At 31.3% G+C, this 8,985-nt stretch overlaps 1 long non-coding RNA gene across 2 annotated transcripts; it reads left to right on the top strand.

Moving 5' to 3' along the window:
- The first annotated feature begins 406 nt into the window (after positions 1-406).
- On the top strand, positions 407-8,686 carry LOC141458248 (uncharacterized). 2 transcript variants are annotated; one of them, XR_012460836.1, is made up of 3 exons: positions 407-953; positions 1,307-2,858; positions 7,731-8,686. It is a non-coding gene; the product is annotated as an uncharacterized lncRNA (long non-coding RNA). The 2 variants fall into 2 exon arrangements; XR_012460835.1 differs by having other exon boundaries at positions 416-953; positions 1,533-2,858.
- Positions 8,687-8,985: the final 299 nt, after the last annotated feature.

Raw genomic sequence — 8,985 nt, 5'->3', positions numbered from 1 at the left:
TTTTTCCATTTAAGGTAAACCTTAATTATATAAAGCTTGAAGAGAAAACACAAAATTATATTAATAAGGACAAAATTTAAATGGGAGTGTATACGTATTTTAAATCTTATTTGATGAATCATTTCTATACTGCATTAATGTTACTTGCCAGGATATTGATGGAATTGAAAGAGTATATTTAGCCTTAATATTTTTCCATTGAGTTAAGGCAGCGGTTCCCAACCTGGGGTACGCGAAAGATTGTTCAGGGGTACGCAAAAAAAAAGTTATTATGACGGAAGATATAAAAATTATATAGATATATTATTAATGAGAAAAAAATTATATAATAAATGATTCCTACAACTTAATTACAAAACTATTAAAATAAAACTGAATAACATATAAATTGATAAGAATTAAGTACTCATTCGATACTGCAGTATTTTTTCGATACCAATGTAATATCGAATGATTCGATACCGATATTCAGATTGTTTTGCTGTTAATTTTAAGTTACAATACGTAAAATCAAGAATACGATTATTTATTTATATATTATATATTTATATTAGGGGTACACACTAAGGAAACAATCAGGTAAAGGGGTACACTAATGAAAAAAGATTGGGAACCGCTGAGTTAAGGTATTGTTTTTCTTAATACTCAAAATGACTGCTTCTTCTCCTCACATAAGTTTTTGGACTTTTACTAATGTTCTCGACCTTAACCGAGAAAATTATCATTTACATCAGTTTAAGTATTGTTCCATTAATCTTGTAATTGATCATTTTATAATAATTAAATAACATTAACGTCGTTTATAGATCCTGAAGATTCACCCTGCTTCATGCGAAACGTTGAACATTAATGAGAAAAGGCTATTTAATTTTCATCAGACTATAGTATACGAAGTTTAAAGGAAGATTTTGAGAAGTTAACGAAAACTAATCATTGAAACAAATCTGGTGAAGGTAATTAATGTTAAAGATTTAAGTTCGGAAACTTTTAAACTATGTCACAATAAGAAACGTGTTTCTATACATATAAATATATTGAAACAAATTATCTTTATAGAAATATGTTTTTAAACATTCATTATTACATTAGAAATTTTGGTAGTAAAAAGAATTTGGCAAGTGTTAACTAAACTTATAGTTACTGCTAACCATTTTTGGAAGTTCCCAATATAATTGGTGTTATTTAATATTGATGCAAGTGTGTGCATTTTTAAAGTAATTATCTTATTAAAATAATAAAAATCTAAAATTTCTTGATATTATGACAGAATATGTTTTATTAAATAATAATTTTGCTTACTATACAGGTATGTCTTAGCGGACGAACATTTTAGTTATCATCTTAATGCTTTTAAACGGTTTATAATTTATTTTCATTACAACTTTTGTACCTGTTTAAATTATTGATTAGATTTCACCAAAAGTAAAAAAATTATTGTCTGAATTTTGTAAATAAGAAATTAATTGTACCTAATTTTGAGCACCTGGAGAAACTGTAAAATGAATAGCTTTTAAACTGCCTGAATGTTTTAGCAAAACTGAGCTGGAAGTCGTAAGTTATTAGGAGAATACATGAGACATCTGGATCATTTTGCCCAAAAAAAGGATGGTTAGGATATTCTAGATCAGTGATGGCGAACCTATGACCCGCGGGTCAGACACTGACCATTTGTTTGTTTACGCGGGTTGATTTAGATTTTCTAATTGTGTGAATAATTTATATTCTATCTGTATTTTTTTTAAATCACGTATTGATAAAAAAGCAATTTCAATGCTATCTATAACCTTTAGTTTGATCATTACAGTTCTAAAAAGGCAAATGACGACAAATGCCTTTGTAGTATATAAAATATAGTAAAAGTGTTTACAAAATATCAAATAAAATTTATAATTTTACTCATATTTTGTTTGTTAAAAAAAATCGACAACCCAAAGCAAACAACCATATTTAGATTTTTCTTTAGATAAAACACACTTTTGTAAGGTTTGTTCAGTTATGTTTGTAGAATGAGACTTCCATAGCACTTGTTTCGTCCCGTTTTACCCGTTAAGCCAAACTGAATTTTAAAGATGTTTAGTTTTGAAAAAATTCAGTTTAAAATTTTTAAACTTAACTCTTGTGCAAATGGGCATTAGTGACCCAAGAGCTAATTAATATTGTCCCTGGTCTGACAGTTGATGAACTTAGAGGGACAGGATTCCTAGCTCTTGGTGACAACATTATCAAGATAGTTTGAGTGACTCTGAACGGAGATAAGAACAATATCACTAATAAACTTTAAAGTCACTGAACTGAATAATTGGAAGTAATGGGTTGTACTCAGTTCTAATTGAAATTGTTTTAACAATCCATTCAACTCGTGAGAAATAAGAAAGTAATATGGAATTCAAGAAGCAGTAAAAAATGGACATTTATGGATGGTCAAACTTGTAGGAACTAAATTTAAATATTTTAAAGACGGCGTCAGTTTTCTTGTAGCGGCTAATAAAACTACACCAATGTAACAGCGATTAGATAACTCCATTATGGCGAACAACTCTTTGACCAGGAGCGCCTCACTTCTATATGGCGTCCAATTTTACCGAACGATTATTTTACACCCAGTTCTTTGTGTTTTATTATACCAATTAATTTAAATAAGATTTTATAAGAAAAAGAAAAAAAATTATATTGTAGAATGCTTAACTGTCATTACAAGATAAAATGATGTTGTATATCTCTAGAGAGTAACATTCCCATCTAGAAGTTAATAATGGGCTTGATTATTACAAACAGTGGACGTCTGCCATGGGCAGGAGGAGATTTTTGCGAATAGTTAAGGTGGAGTTAAAATGGAAATCAACAAGTGTAGGCTGGCAGTAAGTTTATATATTTTTTTTCTTTTTAATTGTAGTTGAATATCGTTGTAGTTTAGACAACCACCCAGTGGATATCCGAGGCGGAGCCTTTTTCGGACGAGCTAGCCGCGCGTCTTTTCCACCACGCTCTTTTCACCAGTTGTGGAGGTGAGCCCCAAATTTGGTTACGCTGGGTGTTCCATCGCTAACGCCTACTAGGGTTCTTTGACATGGGCACAAGATTTCTATTTTTTTTTTTTTATTTATTTCCCTTGTACAAAATTGTATAAATGCGTGGTACCATGCCTGAACACAATTTAAAGAACTACCTTATTTAAATTCATCTCAGCGCAATTACAGTAATAATAATAATTTTAAATAAACAGATTAGATAAGATAAAACAGAGGTCTTAAAGAAGGAGGTTAAAAATTTCTGGCCCGATATGCGTAATGCCACCCATCGTGTTGTTTCTGATTGGTTGGTAAGCTTCTATGCCCTGACTGAGAATTGGGCGCCTAAATCAAGGATTTCCACGTCTAAGGGCTTAAGCATAGAGGGCAAAAGGGTCCTTTCTCTGTCTCTTTAGACAGCAAATTGCTAAAAATATACCACGGAGTCTTCATTGGATCTTTTAATGACTTTTAACCAGTTAAGCGTGGAATTAAGTTTTTAAAAATAAACCCAAAGTGTGTGGAATTAAAATCAGACAATGACGTATATACACGTCGAACGCATGGCAAAGACAACCAAAAGTTTACAATAGTCGTAATAGTCACTGCAAGCGACTTTTTCTGCAATCTCTCTGAGGCTTGAGATTACAGAGCATTCTGTGCTCATTCAGAAAATCTTGCACCGCTTCACATTATGCATTACTCTAGTTAACTAGAGAAGCAAGAGCTTTTTGAATTCTGTGCAAAATGAAATCATGCTCGTACTGAGGTCTGAACCTCTATCTAAGGTAAAAACAGCATTGCACAAGGGTTGAGAGCTTCTATTTGTGTGCGCCTAATTCCCAATCTCTAATGCGGAGACCAAACATGTTCCAACCACTTATCATTTGGCTGGCTCCCTCCACCCCCTCCGTATAAAATACTTAGGTAATATGTAAAGGAAACATCCCACAAATAATATTCTTATTGTATTTTATTAAAATTTCGAGTTTTTATAGTTAATGGAATTTTTTTATATTTTTCGCAACGAGTATACTCGTCGAACGCACCGTAACAGAGATTTGTTTGACGTGCATACACGCCAAACGCGCTTAAGTAGTTAAAAATCGCAGAAATTGTCGATAGAAACTTTAGGCCGAGACGTGCAATAAATTGCAGTCAATGGCCTCTAAATTTATATAGATATATTTCCTAAAATTGACGTGTTGCCCTCGTAGAGCCTAGTTAAGAGCTGTTGCAGACAAACAAATAAAGTGAAGCATCTTCTATTGTCAAAAACTTTATTTTAGCTTGTGAAATGTACAAATTCCCAAGTAGTTTAACTGTACTATTGTTAAACTTGAGATCACATTATTTTTATATAAAAAATGGTTGGTCTTTCCAAAATGAACAGCCTGATTTTTTTTTAGAAAACAAAGTATTCTCTATAGAAATACTATATTTATGGAAACACAATCCTTCAAGTATTTTCGAAAAATTTAATGAGCTCCTAATTATAATTGAACTTTTTTGGGCTTTTATTTGTGCTACAATCAGCGCGTTGGCGCTATAATATAAGTAACAATGATAACAGAGTAACAAATGAAGCAAACGAGTGGAGAAGTTACCCAGTGGTAACATTAGACTTTAGTCACTCTTCACTAGAGAGGAGATCACGAGGCCACTGTCTCTTAAAGCGTCTTGTCCAGGTTATCAGGAAGAGTTCTTGAAGAAAGTTTTTGAGCTAGAGGATTTATATGAGATTGCAGGTTAAAATGAAGTTTTCTGAATCGTGTTTTAGAGATTTGAGTAATTATTGAACGTAAAATACTTGGAATGTGACAATATTTTCAAGCCTTAACTCGTTACAACTGTACTTTAGATTGAACACAAACATCAGTGACTGAAAAATGGTCACGTAAATGGTCTATTTAACCATCTCTATGTGCAGATCCACTAATGTCTTCTCTACTTAATTTTAATGGCGACAATAAAAAAAAAAGAAGAATTGGACAAATTGGCATATTCTTGCTATGATTAAATGATGCTGCACGCGCTCACTGTTTACTATTAATGAGACCCATTGCTAACATTAAATAATGGCGTTCTACTAAAGATTTTACAGTATTCGAATAACGTTAGCAGTGTACTCACGAAAGTATCAAATAAAGATTGGGAAATAAATGGTATAAATACAATTTCAATACATACATTTGAAATTTTTGGAACTCTTTCTAAAAGAGAAACTAGCAAACTTCCATTTCTGGTCACTTAATTTCTTCAATTTGGAATTTTAGTTACATATTTAATCCTTATTAAATTGAAGTGGTAACCCCTTAACGATGAAATCGTCTTTGAGGAAAACCAACTAACTAACCTTCTACCACTAATCGAATTCCAATAAAATTTTATTAAAAAATTAAACAATAATAATAGTAATATAATTTAAGGAAAGGGATTTGCTCATGGTTAGCAGACTTGGTTTCCTGAGCGGAGAACCTGGGTTCGAATCCAGCTACTAGCAGATTTTTTTATAATTAAATGGTACAATAAAAAGAAAATCTTTTAGTAATTATTTCGATTGAAGTTGAATTAATTGTAGTTGAATTAGATTCGTCCAGTAAACATCTTTCTCACAAACACTTTAGTTAAATTTTAAATAAATATTTATAAAAATAACAATATCTATTCACGATAATAGCAATTCTTGAAAACAACTGCAAAATACTCCCATAAAAAGACATTTTTAAAATAAGAATCATTAAATCTGTTTCTAAATCCAATAAAAAATACAAAAACATTTGGGATGGAAGGAATGAGTATCAAGATTGTAATTAGATACTGGATATCACTTATTTTGCAAATACACAATAAAATATTAATAATAATAATGTTTTACCATTTAAGGAAACAATCGTTACATTTATAGAGATCGGTGTTAATTTATACTTTTATAATTTTAATGAATAATCCAAAAATGGTTAATCAAAGATAGTTTACATTTTTTGACAAGTACATGATGGCCAATAAAAAGTAAACATCTTCCCAATTACAAGCTCCTCTTTTCCTGAGAGTCTCCTGAAAAGCCTTGGATGGTTTCCAGGAGAGCTTAGTTCCCTTTTCTTTCTAGTATGCCATACTTAAGAACATCTGGGTAAAGTTGTGGTGGTGGTCATGAGGGAGAGCATCACGCTTACCAGAGAGCTTGGGCAGTTACAAGATGTAAGAGGAGAATAACTTATCTGCCAAGAATTCTTTCTTGAGCGAGCTCTCTACAGAATGTAGGACAAAGTTTGGCAATGATGAGTTCGCTGCATGGAGTAGTTCTTTCTGCTCGAAAACTACTCAAACTTTCCTAGAATCTCTGTGTTAACTGTTTCAGTGCTTGGGGTTTCTGCAGGATCTCATCTAGCACTAGAAGGACTAGAGTTCCTGTTTTACTTTAGGCTACCAATTGTTTCGTACAACCATTCTTACGACACCTTTTCTTTCCAATCTTGGAAGCACTGAAAACTTAGCAGCTAGCAAAAATTTTTATTCATTTCTTGGAGCGTTTAAATTCAAAGATAACTCTAAAGCAGGTTTGTTAATGAATAAAAATATATCTTATTTGAGATTACATATTGGAAAGTAATATAGGTCCATAATCGTAACGAATCTAATCTCAATTGTGAACACTGCCCTCCAGCTGTTTAGAATTATACTTGGGCAAAGTATTTCTGCTAAATTTGTTCTATATCTTTTCACAAAGCTAAAATATTTTAGTAAACAATGTTTATTTTGCTACTGTAAGCAAGTTGACAAATAGCATTCACCAGTTTATCATTTTGAGCACGAAAATACATTGCTCATGATTTTTTTAAGAAATTCTTCATGCTTTATTGGAAAGATATATTTATTTTATGAACAATATTTTGCCTTCAGTTAAATTTTATGTTAACACAAGCTTTTTTTAAAACAATAACAACAAAGTAAGGCTTTAAGAAAAAGTAAGGCTTTAATTTTGCTGACTCTAGACAAGCTTTTACTTCTAAATTGTTTCTTTTTGCAACCATTTTTATTCTCCCAAATTACAATTGGCCAATCATTTGTAAAACATAAAAAAAAAAGAGTCTGTAATGTAAATATTATTTATTTAGGCAGCATTAGAAATGGCAATAGAGAATCTGTGATCTATTGAGCTAAAAATATGTCGCGATTAATAAACTGCTTATATTTCAATATTCAATTAATGTTAACTGTTTTTTAGAAGAACTATTGTAGAAAGGAGCCCACCGGAAATGGGTACCATATGGTATGAATAGCTCAAGTGGAAGAATGTATCGGGCTTTTGAACTGGCAGGCGTCGGGCACGCGACCTTGTGCGTAGGAGTAACGTTGCGGTCTTATCACGTTATACTCTCTGCCTGATTGCCACATCACCAACCCGCTCTAGCACCTGTTCTAAGATTTTTTAAAAAAAGAAATAATTAAATTATATTATTCTCAGTTAGATTTAGTTTAAAACTAGAAATAGTCTCTTCAAATTTATTGAAACGGAGAGTACTTCAAAAATAAATCGAAAAATATAGTCTTTACCCAGGTAATAGCACATATGGTGATTTTTAACCACTAAATATATTCACCAATCCCTCTTGCCGGAAATCTTTGATCAATGCACAAAAGTGGTAGGGTAAAACATTGTAAAATATTTTTATTTTTTTTTAAACATCTGTCAATCTGATGAATAATCTTTGATTACAGCAAATTAACCATTGAACTCTCCAAAAAAAAAAATTATTCATTTTCCAAGCAGACAGGTGTTTCTTACACACATGGCCTCCTTCATCATTATTTTCCATATTAAATAAAAGTGCTTGTGAAATATTGTATCCTAAGAATTGTGTATACTATATACATCTATCTATATATTGTAAACGCTTACTTTCACGATGTACCCTTATAAAGAAACTACAGCATTCAACGACATTTGTTTTTTTGTAAAGATTTATAAAATATAAGGTCAAACAAACACTGGTGTAATCTCTTAAACATTGTAAATTACACTTTATTTAACATGTTTGCTAAATAAGTATTACGATTTGTTCATCTGTTTGTCTCTTGTACACAGATAGAAATAATTATTTATCTCTTCAGAATTACTTCTCTTTTTTTAGTTTATTTCAGTTAATATAATTTGTAAACAGTAGCATAGGGTAGTTTTGTTATATGAGTAGGATGTATTTTGGGTGAATCTTCAAGTAAATTTTCGTTTTCAGTTAAAACCAAGATCCTTATAGTATACAGATAATTAATTATTCTGTAAAAATTAATTTTCAGTTTAAACAATATTTCTTTTAGAAGCATGAAGTACACTAATAAAGCCAGATTTGGTGGTACCCTTGTAACGGACTGGGCACTGAATAATTGCTGAGAATTCAAATTTAATAGTTCTTCAAATCAAAATAACGCTGTATTTAAAGCGCAACTAATCACTTAGAAAAACTCTCGGAACTAGCCAAAAGGCTTTGAAATCTTTACTACTTTTCAAGCAGTAATTACAATTGGAATGGACAACTGTGCAAGTTTGGGAAGCTATTGCAAAAAACGCCAGTCTTTGGTATAAATCTTAAAAGTTTAGACTTTGTAAAGCATGTAATTCAAATTTTTCTTTAAATCAAAGCTGTATTTTTATGGTCAAATATAGATAAGTTTTAAATGGCCAATTGAAAGCAACGTTTTCTTTTTTCGAAAAATTAATTTTGGTTAGGCTTTGAACCTAAAGAAAAGCTGTGAAGGTTTATAAGAGCTTTCAGGTTTTGATACCATTTGCTGAAAATCACTTATTCAGACTCTGGGGACCAAAAAACTGTTGTTTCCAGTGGAAAAACAAAACAAAATTACTCGGTTAGAAATTTCGAATCAATTGCAATACTACCTTCTTTTAACAAAGAATGTTAAAAAGAAACTCTGAAAACATTAAGTTGTTATCTCAAGTGGAGTTGTTAATAATTATTGG

Source organism: Rhodnius prolixus, unplaced genomic scaffold (genome assembly GCF_049639745.1).
Source record: "Rhodnius prolixus isolate KJV_2025 unplaced genomic scaffold, Rpr scaffold_5, whole genome shotgun sequence".
NCBI lineage: Eukaryota > Metazoa > Arthropoda > Insecta > Hemiptera > Reduviidae > Rhodnius > Rhodnius prolixus.
The sequence above is the reverse complement of the archived record's forward strand: the minus strand, read 5'-3'. Positions and strand labels throughout refer to the sequence as shown.